This window comes from Octopus bimaculoides, chromosome 11, assembly GCF_001194135.2.
Source record: "Octopus bimaculoides isolate UCB-OBI-ISO-001 chromosome 11, ASM119413v2, whole genome shotgun sequence".
In the NCBI taxonomy this organism is placed as follows: Eukaryota; Metazoa; Mollusca; class Cephalopoda; order Octopoda; family Octopodidae; genus Octopus; species Octopus bimaculoides.
The window spans coordinates 25,052,430-25,066,114 of NC_068991.1; the positions used below are offsets into that span (position 1 = coordinate 25,052,430).

The 13,685-nt window shown below is 36.8% G+C and overlaps 1 protein-coding gene across 1 annotated transcript in view; it reads left to right on the top strand.

The window, feature by feature from the left end:
• Nucleotides 1-13,685, top strand: part of LOC106882432 (epidermal growth factor receptor kinase substrate 8-like protein 2) — a 38,710-nt gene that overhangs the window by 23,617 nt on the left and 1,408 nt on the right. The gene's annotated exons all lie outside the window — the stretch shown is intronic.

Below are 13,685 nucleotides of genomic sequence, written 5' to 3' on the forward strand. Positions count from 1 at the left end.
TATATATCTTTTACCCATTAGCATTTAAACTGGCCATATCTGGCCCAAATATTCTACCTGTTATATGTTTAAACTGGCCAGATTTAGCCTATAAACACACACATCCTTGAAATTTCAAAGCTACAGGATTAATTTTTTAAAATGTGAATAAATAAGCAATACATTTAACAAAGAAATCTGAATGCTAAAGGATTACGGCCACATTATTTAGTATATCCTTTCTTTGTGAGAGTTCATTTTAAAATTTCATTTATGAATGAGTCTGCAACAACAACCACAATAATGATAATCCTTTCTACTGGCAGGCTGAAGGCCTGGGGAAGGAGTAAATTGATTACATCAACCTCAGTGCTCAACTGGTTCTTATTTTACTGACACTAAAAGAATGAAAGGTAAAGTTAACCTTGGCAGAATTTAAAATGATAATTTAAAGCTGGAAGAAATGCTGTGAAGCATTCTGTCCAGTGTGTTAACTATTCCTTGCCAACATACTGCCTTAATAATAATAAATCCTTTCTACTCTTGGCACAAAGCCTGGGGAAGGAGTAAATTAATTACATCAAAACCCTAGTGCTCAACTGGTAGTCATTTTATTGACACCAAACAGATGAAAGGCAAAATTTACCTTGGCAAAATTTACCTTGGCAAAATTTGAACTTAGAATGTAATGAACTGAAAGAAATGCCTCTAAACATTTTGTCCATGGTGCTAATGATTCTGCCTGCTCATCACCTTGTTGGTGATGATAATAGTAATATTTTTTCTACTATAAACACAAGGCCTGAAATTTTGGGTGGGAGGAGGGGAGCTAGTTGGTTATATTGTCCCCAGTGCTTGAGTGGTACCCATGTTATTGACCCCGAAAAGATGAAAGGCGAAGTTGACTTTGGCAGAATTCAAAATCAAAATGTAAAACTGGAAGAAATGTTGTGAAGCATCTTGTCCAGTGTGCTAACAATTCTGCCATCACACAGTCTTAATAATAATAATAATAATAATAAATTCTTTCTACTGTGGGAACCAGGCCTCAAATTGTGCTTAACTGTTATTTTATTGACCCAAAAGGAGTGAAAGTCCAAATCAACCTTGACAGAATTTGAACTCAAAATGCTAAGCATTTTGTTTGAGGTGCTGATGATTCTGTCAGAACCCTGTAAATCATGAATTATTTTGACTATAAAATAAGCAAGTGCCTTCACTCTTTATGATATCATTTGGCATATTATTACTATTATTATTGTTATCATCATCCTCATCATTATTATTATTAAAATGGCGTATTGGCAATATCATTATCATGCTGAACAAAATTCTTAGTGGCATTTCTTCCACCTCTTTATGCTCTGAGTTCAAATGTTGCTGAAGTTAACTTTGCCTTTCATTCTTCTGGGGTCAATAAAACAAGTATTAGTTGAGCCCTGGGGTTTATGTAAGCGACTAGTCCTTTTCTCCAAAATTTCAGGTGTTGTGCCTATAGTAGGCATATATATATAAATAAATGTGTGTGTGTTCTTGTATCATGCAATGTCAAGACAAGGAGACAAAAACACATTACATATTAATGAATATTATCACTGCCATACAAGTGGTAAGCTTTGTTTGGAATCTTCTTTAAGACCATGGGGAAATATTATCTTGCTTGGAAACAGGTGAGGGCCGTTGGCAGAAAGGACATCTGGCTTTAGAAAATATGCCTCAGTCAATTTTGATTGACCCATGCAAGCATGGAAAAGTGAACATTAAAACAATGATGATGATGGTGATGCTAATTTATTATGAAAATGACATTTTTTTAATAAAATAAAATTTTATTAAAACTTATTAATAATCACCTCATCTTTCAGAACCCAGAATATTTTCATGGAACCCAGGAGTTTCATGGGATCCAGACCTTACATAAACAGTGGTATTAGTGATCAGTGATATCATTTAGGTGACCTTTTCATGATTAGAGTTATTGATCAGTGATGCCAATTAGATGGCTTTTCATAATTAGAGGTATCAATCAATTAGTGACTATTGATATTTTTAACATTATACTTAATCGATAGCCATCAGACCCCTTGCCTGTCTCTTTTACAAGGATTCTGACCTGATCTGGGGTTAATCTAATATATATATGTTTGACTTTCTATTATAGTAATCCATGAATCATAAATTCTTCCTCCCTTACTTGCCCCTCAGTTTTAGAGGCTCTGAAAATGGTCACGGGTGGTGCACTTATTCTTCTGCCTGACAGCTAGAATGCAAATTTGGATTGCAGAATCTATACACTGCAAAAGAATAACACAGCCATATTTGCAGTTTGTCTTACCATCTAGACCCTGTGGCACATGCTACTAGAATAATGCAGAACCAACCAAAGGGATAAGTCTTCTTGTTAGAAATGGCACCCAAATTTCCCTCAGATAATATAATAATAATAAAAAAGAAAAAGGACACATTAGATACAGTAATTCAAGGTGCACTATGTCTAAACAATAAGACAGAATGGTTGACCCTGGATCAGGGTTAACATGAGCTTAAACAACAACAATAACCATAGAGATAGCAGTTATGGTTTGAGAATCAACATATTGCAGCTTTGGGATTGCTGTTAGCAGTTCTAGACCTTAATTAAACCCAAAATGGCAGCAACAGCTGTTGATAAGTAAGTGATCAGTTTAACTAAATGTCTTAGTAGCAATTTGAAATAATGTTGGTGTGTGTGTATTTGAAAAGGTTAGAGAATGTGTTTAATTTATAAATTTGTATAAAAATTATCATAAATAAATGTGAAATTGTTCTGAGTTGATATTTTTGTTTTATTTACAATAAATGAGCTGTGCTTGAGAAACCCTTCTACTAGCCATCGCTCCTTCTCCCCCAGGTTACATATGACAGACAAGTATCAGTCTTCTGTAACCGTCACTATCTCTCTTCCATTACTCCATCAAGTATTGTTTCTTCTGTTACTCCTTTTTCAACCACCTTCTTACACCATTAACTCTGTTCCCCCTGTCATTCTTCTCTCAGCATCTCAGTTTAGCTCAGTTGCTGTCATCACTCTCTTGTCTATTCTTCTTCTTAGTGCAGTTTTGCAAGGTACAAGGCAACTTAATTAGTGCTGGTGCCATGATAAAATTCACCCACAACACTCTGTAAAGTGGTTGGTATTAGAAAAACCATCTAGCTCTAGAAGCCTAGCCAAAAATGAAGTGAATTAGAGGTGGTCTTGTGGATCATCTAGGAGAGCAGTAACATTGAGTAAAGGCTGATGATGATGTTTGTGATGATGAGGAGCCTGGAGAAGCAGTTTGGCTGTGCCCATAGTGTTATCATGTCCTTTTGGTGGAGGGATAAGAATAACAAGATAAGACCAACATAATTATTATTTAGTTTGAGCTGCACATGTCTATATCTACTTTATATAATTGTAAAGTAATAAATTAGTAACCAGTGTGTGTGTTTATGTATATATGTATATAATTATATATATATATATACATGTTTGACTTTTTATCTAATGTAGTCCTCTTATACAGAGTACAGAGCTCCTCCCATTTTTTCCCATTATGCTACCTAGTTTAGCACTACCTCCTGGCCCATACCTTGAGCAGAATTCACTGTTTCAAACATTTAGACTAGATTCTTGACGAAGTTTCTGTGATCTCTTGATGTCCCTTCACATTTTACAGTTCCATAACATGCTAAGGCCTAAAATTAAACATTCTGATCAATCCTCCCTACTCTAATATCCAGGGACTTGGAGTCTAGGTCCCATACATCACCTCTTAATAATATGTAAATCCCACAAATCTCTGAACTTCAAAAAGAAAGGTGGTGTCTGTATTCCCACATGCTACATGCACACATGCCTCATCACTTCTCATTTGGATATTAGCATCAAAACCTCCTTTCTCTACTCCAAATATTTCCGCTTCATGTTCCACACTCCAAACACCCCCAGCCACAAACAACTCTTGACCGACAACTCTAAGGACAGCTACCTTACTTCATCCTGCTGAAGTCATTGTCCTTTGTGATATCAATGTTCACATGTCCTCTCTGACATGTATCTCATACTGAAACCACTGATAGAGAGACCAAACCTTTTGCAATTCTGATTTCTCTACATCAACTAGATTAACCCCCAGTATACATTCTTTGACCAACATACAGATATTCCAGTCATTCTTTGATTTATTTCTTACCTCCACATCCAACCTTTACCAGACTATAACTGTCACTGTTCCTACTGAGTCATCTGACCACTGTCTTATTGTGACTTCCCAGTACATGTCCATGTACCATGCAGTGCCTCTACTCTTGGATCTTATGGCATTTCAAGATAGCTCCGGCTGGAACTCCACCAATTCTATATTACCTATCCCTGGCACCATGTATGCCTCACTCTTATATTGGAAACAGCTAGATGGGTGTCAGAATCCATTCTCTTTAGCATTTCCTTCTACAAAACCACTCACCACAAAAGCTTCACAACTCCAAGTAACTCAAGTAATACATTCATATTTGTGTTGCAGCAATTCTGACCCCCTCCCGACCAAAAGAAATCTTACTTTATGTAGTGAAATACACCCAACTCTACAAACTGGTTGGCTCTTACCCTACACTGCAACTCTTGCAGGACCATCACCTTGACAATGAAGACTTCTTTCATGAATCACACTGCCCTCAATTTCTCCTTCCTCCCAAACTGTAGCTCCACCAACATAGTGGAATCTGCTTTTCCTTCATTTCTCAGATTTGCCTGTTCTGTGACTAGTACTCCTACAACGTAAGCTCCTTTCACTGCTTTGTAGTCAGTTCCAAACAGCATTATGTTGATAAATCTTCTTCCACTCTCTATTGAGATATATCTCTCCATTTTTGGAAATATGTCTCAGTGTGTGCTCTTCCTAAAAGGTACATCCTTCTGACTTGAGCAATTAATGCCCTACTGCACTCACTTTCAATATCCCAAAAGTAATGGAGATAGTCATTTTGAACCTTTCTCTTTCCTTAATGACCACCAGTACGGGTTATGTAAAACTAGATCTTCTGGAAACCTGCTGTCCTCTATGAATCACCAATGGGTCCTCACTCTAGTGAAATTTGGTGAAAGTAGAGTTGTTACCCTTTGCATCAGAAAGCATTTCACTGTTTGGCATGCAAATCTTTCAAACCTGCCCCACTATGTGTTCCATCCATCTCACATCTCTTAGATCAATAGTTTCCTGTTAAATCACACTATTGTAGCTTGTGCTGATGGAGCACTCTGTGATCCACACTGTATCATCTATGGCATACAAAGTTTAGTTCTGTCCCCAATTCTCTTCTTCTTCAAACACACCAGTGAAAGAAATCTACTTGCCATCACTTTTATCAATATCCACCTTTATATACATGATACCATCCTTCATTTCTTTCTATCCTTTCACACCCAACATTCATCTTTATGCAACTTTGACATCTCATGCCAAATCTGCACTAGCTCCATGAACGGAGACCTTAGAAACAGCCTCCTGTTGGATCATGTTAATCTTGTCAACATCAACATTAAAGAACCACTCAAGCACTGCATACATCATGAAAGCATCCTCACAACTCACTCATACAACTCCTTTAAACACAAATAGCATACAACTAGGGTTCTTACACTCATTCAAAATACTTGGTTCCAATATCCCTTTGGATCACCTCTTGGTGAATGCACCTCCTTAACACATTGCCTGTCTTTTGTATCACATGTGATACACAAGATATATTTCTATAGTATCCATTGCCATTCCCAATTTTTTTTCAGCTCAAGATTATGGAAAGAAAGCTTTATATTACTCAGAAAGATTAAAGCTAAGGTTAACTAAAAGTTTGAAAACAAGCATGGTCATTTAGGACTGACTAATGAAAATGCTTGGGACAGGCAAAGGATTAATGTAGCAAAAAGTGCATCTCAAAGACTGGCCTTTCTCTTCAAGGCTAGAAAATACATTGGCCCTTGTTAACTAGTAACCCTCTATAAAGTTCATTGTGTAACCCATAATGGATTACTGCTATCATATCTAGGCTGGTGCTGCTACTACACATAGAGAAATCTCAAACTATATCTAGAGAAAAGGCACTTGACTGATTGATGTGATGTCAGTTACAGACACATTTCACCCTTTGGTTCAAAGATGTGCTCTGTCCTCTCTTTGCCTCTTCTATGACACTACAACAGTTTCTGCTTCTTGGAACTTGTTGCTTCCATGCCACTTCCACTCTCACATCCCTCTTCTTCTCTTAGATCCAACTTCTTAGGCTCTGCTGTAACTACTATGCTCAGGCTTTCCTTCTCAGAAAATCAGCCCTCAAGAATTGCTTCATGTCTTTACTGCTGATATTAATTTGCAACATTTTAATTGGAATGTTAATGATGGCATCAGCTTCACTGGTTGTGGAGGGCCTGTGATGACCATGGATACAACCTTTTCTTCCAGGCCTTCTTAATAATAATGAAGGCTTATGGTTGAGAAAGAAAAGCACTGCTGCACTCTTGTTACACTGGAAATTCCAAGGAGATAATGTTATAAAAAGAAGGGATGGATACAGTGTTTTGTATGACATCTGGTGGGGTCATTTATAAAGAGTGGAGGTTTAAAATCCACTTTCTAGCCTTTGGTGTCATTTAGCAAAGTCTATTCTGTTGCAAGTATTGGACCCTGTTTTATATATATATTTATATATATACATTTGATGATGATAGTCTAGAAGGAGGGGGCTGTGCTATTTACAGGTCTTCTGAAGCCAGTAAGGTTAACATGGTTAAAGCTGATGAATTGTTTCAGTAAAGTTGATGAGTGCAGGGAAAACGTGGACTGGGAGAAAATTCCAGGGGAGGAGGAAGGACTGGGTTTATTGGATTTTTTTAGTGGTTGGAGTGGGAGTTAATGTGAATGTTGAGAGAAGATGTATATAAGTAGGGAGAGCTGGAGTGGTGATGGCCTAAGGCTAGCTAGCATTTAGGAGCAGCTGCCATTATAGTAGTGGCAGAGAAGGAAAAGAGTGGAGACAACATGTCTGTCGGTTAGAAGTATTTGTGAGCAGTGCCATGACACCCAGTCAGATGATTTTTTGTCTGGTTACAGTCTAGAATAGCTTCCCTATAGGCAGCAGCAGCAACATCTCAGATGTGGAACCAGTATTCTATAGTGGGCCACACCTAAGCTTTGTAAAAGGAAGCCCAAGTGTAATTTGAGGGAGATTTCACTGCTATTACTAGCAGATTGAAAAACCATGTAGAGGATGTTGTATTGGTTCTTCTAAAGACATAGAGCACTTCATAAATTTGTGTGCCACCCTTACAGAAGTAAAAAGAAAAAATATAAAATGAGTAATTAAATTAAAAAGGGACATAGGACATAGGAGGTGATGTAGTCCAGGGTATGTTTTGTCTAAACAAAAAGATGAAACTGTCATGGCTGGAATGTCTTTGGTCAATTGACTACTCAGTCACTGCCAACCAAATTTAATTTAACAAGACATTGATCAACCCATAACTGTAGTAGAAAATGTTTACCTAAGGAACTTGAAACAGTGTGGTTGCAGATGAAGTTCTTAAACACATTAACTTAGTAGATAAGCAACTAGACTGCCACATCATGCTTTTTGAATTTAAATTCCCCACTGGCAAGTTTTGACAACCATCTTTGATATTCCATACTCTGCATACCTTGGATCATTTAGCTAGCAGGATTAGGTACCAGACCTAGGAGGAAAGTAATGTGATATCCCAAAATCTAACTAGATGGATAATTTTCTCTTGTATATACACACTAGATTGTGATTGTTAATAGAACACATGAAACAGTAGTCATGTGTCTGTACAATGTATGGGAAGATCTATCTCTTCTCCTGTCAATTATAGTCCTTCTTGTACCAACAAGAGAATCACTATATAGTTATTTGGTCTGTCAAAGAAAATAGCAGCCAAATCCCTTTCAAGCAACATCTCAGAAAAAGCAGTCAGATCTCCCTTATATCCTACATAATCAGAAATAGTAACCAAATCTTCCACAAATTTTACTCTATACAATCAGAAATAGTTAAATATGTGTCAATATGTGACCGTATCCTATTAGAAATAATCAAATCTCATTCCTTCTCAGCCCTAGTAGAAGTCACAACCAAATTTCCTTCAGAAAAGATTTAACTGCTATCAGAAATTGCAGCTAGATCTTCCTCAGCCCTACTCTTAAACCTCCTCATTTAAAAAATAAGGGCTCATTGGAGGATGTTGACCTAGATACATAGTATCTGGATGATTAACATCATGGTCACGGTTGGAATGGTTTTCATTGTGGGTCTGTTGGACCAGGATTGATCTAGGTAAATTTCCCTGAATTCATACTCTATCTTAAAAAGAAAAAATGTAAGCTGTCATGGATAATGTTGTCTTGATATACTATGTCTAAAATAGTGACAGGATGGTCATGATTTGAATGCCTTTGATCTGGGTTGATCTGGGACTAAGCACCAGCAGAAACAATCATTACATTGGTTGTGCTCTGCCATGTTCACAAGGTTCATCTTCAACCAGTTCTTCTCATTTCTTCATATTCACTTATACTCATTATTTGCTGTGCATTTATGCCCATTCTACACTGACCAGTGCCTACCTGGGCTACTCTTCAGCTACTTTTCATATCTGTTGTGGTTTTTGCTCCAGACCAGTTCCTGAATCAGCAGATTTAAGACCCAAGAAAACTATATTATATTATCCAATGTCCTCTTTTCTTACTCAGTCACTAGCCCTGCTAGAAATAGCCCAAACTCTCAAATCAAACCTTACTGTCAAAAACAGGAAGGACTCTCTAGATAACATAGTCCTACACATCTCTTAAAAGATGGCATGGTCACATCTGGAATGTCTGGTTGTACTATCTGGAGTGTCTGGTTATACTTATGCCTAATCAGGATTAATATGAGACTAAACAACAGTGAGATGAGTCACACTGTTGCTTCACAGTTGAGCAGTTAGTGTTAAGAAGTGCATTTAAGTGTAAAACCTGTTGCACCACCAAAAATTAATCATCCATGCCAGTTTTAATAAGCTTGAGAGAAAAATGAATGAAAGAATGACTTATGAAAAAACTAACAAAACAAATAAAACAAAATACATTTCCTAGACGTCACAGTCTATCTACTTCCTTGTTAAAACAAATTTCCCATTAACTCTTTTATGCATTCAACTTTGGACAAGTTTTTACAATCATGTCTCTTTTTCTCACAATACTCTTTTCATCTCTTATATTGCCTGAGCAATGCATTTAATTCCCACAGCCCTCGTTCAATGCTTTCATTATCAGCCTTGTTGTGATTTTTTATGTATTTTCACTATTTCTCACCATGCTTCTAAATTGCTTTATATTCAGAATTGAAATTCATAGTTGCTTCTCATAGCAATTTCCAACTCTTTTATTACAGTTACAGAACTATGCAAATTTGTTTTCCCACAATCCACTTTTACATACACTTTAGTCATAAATATACAAATTGTTTCACACAATCCTCTTCATTTTATTTTATTGGAGTAGAACAATACAAATGATAATACAGTTCTAGATTTAAGAGATGAGGAATTATGTACATTATTCACATTATTTACATTTGACAGATATTTGTCCTCATCTTGTTTATTGTTAACACAACGTTTCAGCTGATTTACCCTCCAGCCTTCATCAGGTGTCTTGGGGAAATTTCGAACCTGAATTCTCATTCCTAAGGTATTTTTCGATGTTATTATTATTATTATTCAGGTCACTGCCTGGAATTGAACTCAGAGTCTTGGGGTTAGTAGCCCGTGCTCATAACCACTACGCCTCCCCAAGACACCTGTTGAAGGCTGGAGGGTATTTATCAGGTGAAATGTGTTAACAACAAACAAGATGAGGACAAATATCCGTCAAATGTAAATAATGTAAATAAATACAAATGATTTCCCACAGTCTGCTTGGTTTTATTGTTCCAAAGCTAGAATTATACAAATAGTTCTCACAATTCTTTTAGTATTTGAATATTAAAGTAGAACTGTACAAATGTTTCCCAGAATCCTCTTTTTTATTGCACTGATGCAGAACTATATACAAATATTTCCCACAATCCTCTGCTTTGTAGCACTGAAGCAGAATTGTATAAATGCTTCCAGTAATCCTCTGTTTTGTTGAAGGAGAGCTATATAAATATTTTCCCAACCCCACCTCTGTTTTATGTACTAGGAACCAGACTAAAAGCAACAACAAACATTAAACTTTGAGAATTTTTATGTTCAGTGTTTTTCTGCTTTTTTCATATCTGATTCATGGCTTACCACAATAGTTCTTATTTAATATCTGTTTGTCTATGTACACTACTTTGGGTGCAATACTGTGTAATGTTAAATTTGATTAAAACTTATCAAAAGACCAAAATAATGCAAAATGATGGAAATACGAAAGTGAAAACAAAACAACAGTTAATGTGTTACCTTGTATTTGTTCAATATTTCAGGCAGAGAACCACTACATCAAGACACATCGAAAAATGGCGGATGGTACAGAACTGTTATCTTTGCTAAGACGTGTGTGAGAGGGTTGTGACAAGTGCAAACTTGTGTTGTTATAGTAATATGTCTGTCTTAAGTAATTCATATCTGTTGTTTAATGAAAGTTTAAACTTATTAAGATATCCTCCTTGATTTTAAGATTGCCAATGTTACATTACTATAACAACACCAGTTTGTGCATGCCACTACCTTCTCCCACATATCTGAGCAGAGATAACAAACTCTATAACATTTCCCATTTTTCTATGGGTCATGATGGAAGTGTGGAGGCGCAATGGCCCAGTGGTTAGGGCAGCAGACTCTCGGTCATAGGATCGCGGTTTCGATTCCCAGACCGGGCGTTGTGAGTGTTTATTGAGCGAAAATGCCTAAAGCTCCCCGAGGCTCCGGCAGGGGATGGTGGCGAACCCTGCTGTACTCTTCCACCACAACTTTCTCTCACTCTTACTTCCTGTTTCTGTTGTGCCTGTAATTCAAAGGGTCAGCCTTGTCACACTGTGTCACGCTGAATATTCCCGAGAACTACGTTAAGGGTACACATGTCTTTGGAGTGCTCAGCCACTTGCACGTTAATTTCATGAGCAGGCTGTTCCGTTGATCGGATCAACTGGAACCCTCGACGTCGTAAGTGATGGAGTGCCAACAACAACAACAACATGATGGAAGTTCTAACACCAAAATTCTTGTTGTTTAGACTTCTGCATTTCATTCATTTTGCATTGTTTCAGCCTTATAATGAGTTTTAATCTACTTTAATACTTTATACTTATTCGTGTATACATATCTGTGTTCGAACTTGTGCTGCTTTAACCTTGCTTCTGTACCAGCTTACTGCTCATGAATTTAAACAATACTTTGTCTTCAATGCACTTTTCTTAAGTTTTTATAAAACTGAAACAATTGTATCATAGTAGAGTCCTAATAACCATGTAAAACACACACACACAGATACCACAAGGGTGAATGAGAATCTGTCTATAGTTACTTGACTTGGTAAGAAATAGCAACCAGCTCTCTCTTATATCTCACCCTTTCTTCTTATATTAAGAAAGGGCTTTCTGAGTAAATGACATTGTGTAGATACTGTTGGAAAACAAGGTTAAATGGTCATAGAGTGCATTTGATCATAAGTTAGCGTTTACCTGAGGCTAAATGACAATCACATTGTGAATAAGTTAATAAATATAGAAAGCCTCTACCTGATTGCTCTACTTGTTAGAAATAACAGCCAAATTTTTCTCAACTTACATCCAGCTATCTTCAGATATACTGGATAATGTCAACTTATGTTAGAAAAGACAGGATGGTCATGGCTAGAATATCTTTGATAGTATGTTTGTTAAATAACATCAACATACACACACACATACGCACACACACACACACACACACACACACACACACACGCGCATACCTTTGTTTTGTCTTATGTGTCATTATGTATCTAAGTCTTTCATTGACAGTCAGTTGGTGGTCAGTTCTTATAGATTACAGCAGTAGAGTACATTAATGGCCTAGTCACTGATCCTCTATTTGACTGGATCTATTGAAGGTTAGTTTTTGGTCAGCTCCTATAATCTGTGACAATATACCATTCACTTGATTATTAGTACTCTACTTCTTTGTATCTACTAAAAGTCAGTTGTTGCTCTGTTCTTATTGACCAGAATTTCTTTTGACATGCTTAATAAGCTTTGCATGTCATTTTGATACATATGGCTCAATGGTTAGTGTGTTGAGCTCACAGTCATAAAGTAGTGAGTTCAATTCTTGGACCAGGCTGTGTGTTGTGTTCTTGAGCAAGACACTTTATTTCATGTTGCTCCTGTTCACTCAGCTGTAGAGATGAGTTGTGATGTAACTGGTGCCAAGCTGTATCAGCCTTTGCCTTTTCCTTGCATAACATCGATGGTGTGGAGAATGGAGGTTGGTGTGCATGGGTGACTGCTGGTCGTCCATAAAAACTTTGCCTTGACTTGTGCCTTAGAGAGGAACTATCTAGGTGCAATCCCATGGTCATTCATGACCAAAGGGTGTCCTTACCCTTTTTTTTTAGTAATGTCCAATGCCATCAGCTATGTCCTGTGGTCCTGCATAGGAACCTTTGAGATTGGGGTCGATGGTATGTGCAGTGTCCAATGCCACCAGCTATGTCATGTAGTCTTTTATAGAACTTGTGGAACTTGCTGATGGTTGCTGGATGTTGGTCAAAAACTGACTGCCAGCAATTGCAGTTTAACAGTATCAGTGACTGGGCCACAAATGTATTATAAAGATTTCAATATTTACACGCCAAAACATTCAACATTTTATTTATATGACATTATTATCATTATTTATTTTGTTCATCATATACAAGTACATGTATTTTTAACTTTATTTTACTCATTTTATTTAATTTTAGAAAAACTGAAGCATGTCTTTGATAATTTCAGACTGTATTGAACTTATTTTGTGCATGACTTTTGGCCCACCCTGTATATACAATTCTATTACAAAATAGAATCAAAACAGTGAATATAACAATATATGTGCTCAAATGGATTTGGGGGCTCTTTATTTTGATATAATTGTTTCAGTTTGCGATCTTGGATAAAATAATTTGCAAACAAGTATGACTTGAAAAAAAAGCAATAGGGGGGGGGGGTGTTGTGGCAGATATCCCCAAGTGAGAAGTGGGCTGTTCCACTACTGGTAAATAGTGGACAGACACAGCCAGCAGGGTCAGTTGGTGAGGGATGCCATACGGGCATCATGCAGATGAAGCTACGTTGTCATGATGTGGGATATATCATTTATGTAATATCAAAGTCATTCATTATACATTTAAGGCCTAATCACTGATACTCTATTCTGTTGTATTTGTCAGAGTATGTCATTAGTTTATTGGTCAATTCTTATACGTTGTAGTGGTATATCAAAGATCATTGCCAACATGGAAGAGGGGTTGATAAAGTAATGATAATGATGAAAATGGTGTGTGTATATGTAATATATATATATATAATCTCACCTTACTTCAAGCTGTGCGGATAATACTGGACTGACTTGGTACTTCAACTTAAGTACCTAATTCAACTGAATCTTAATTGTTTCTTTATACACACACACACACACACACATG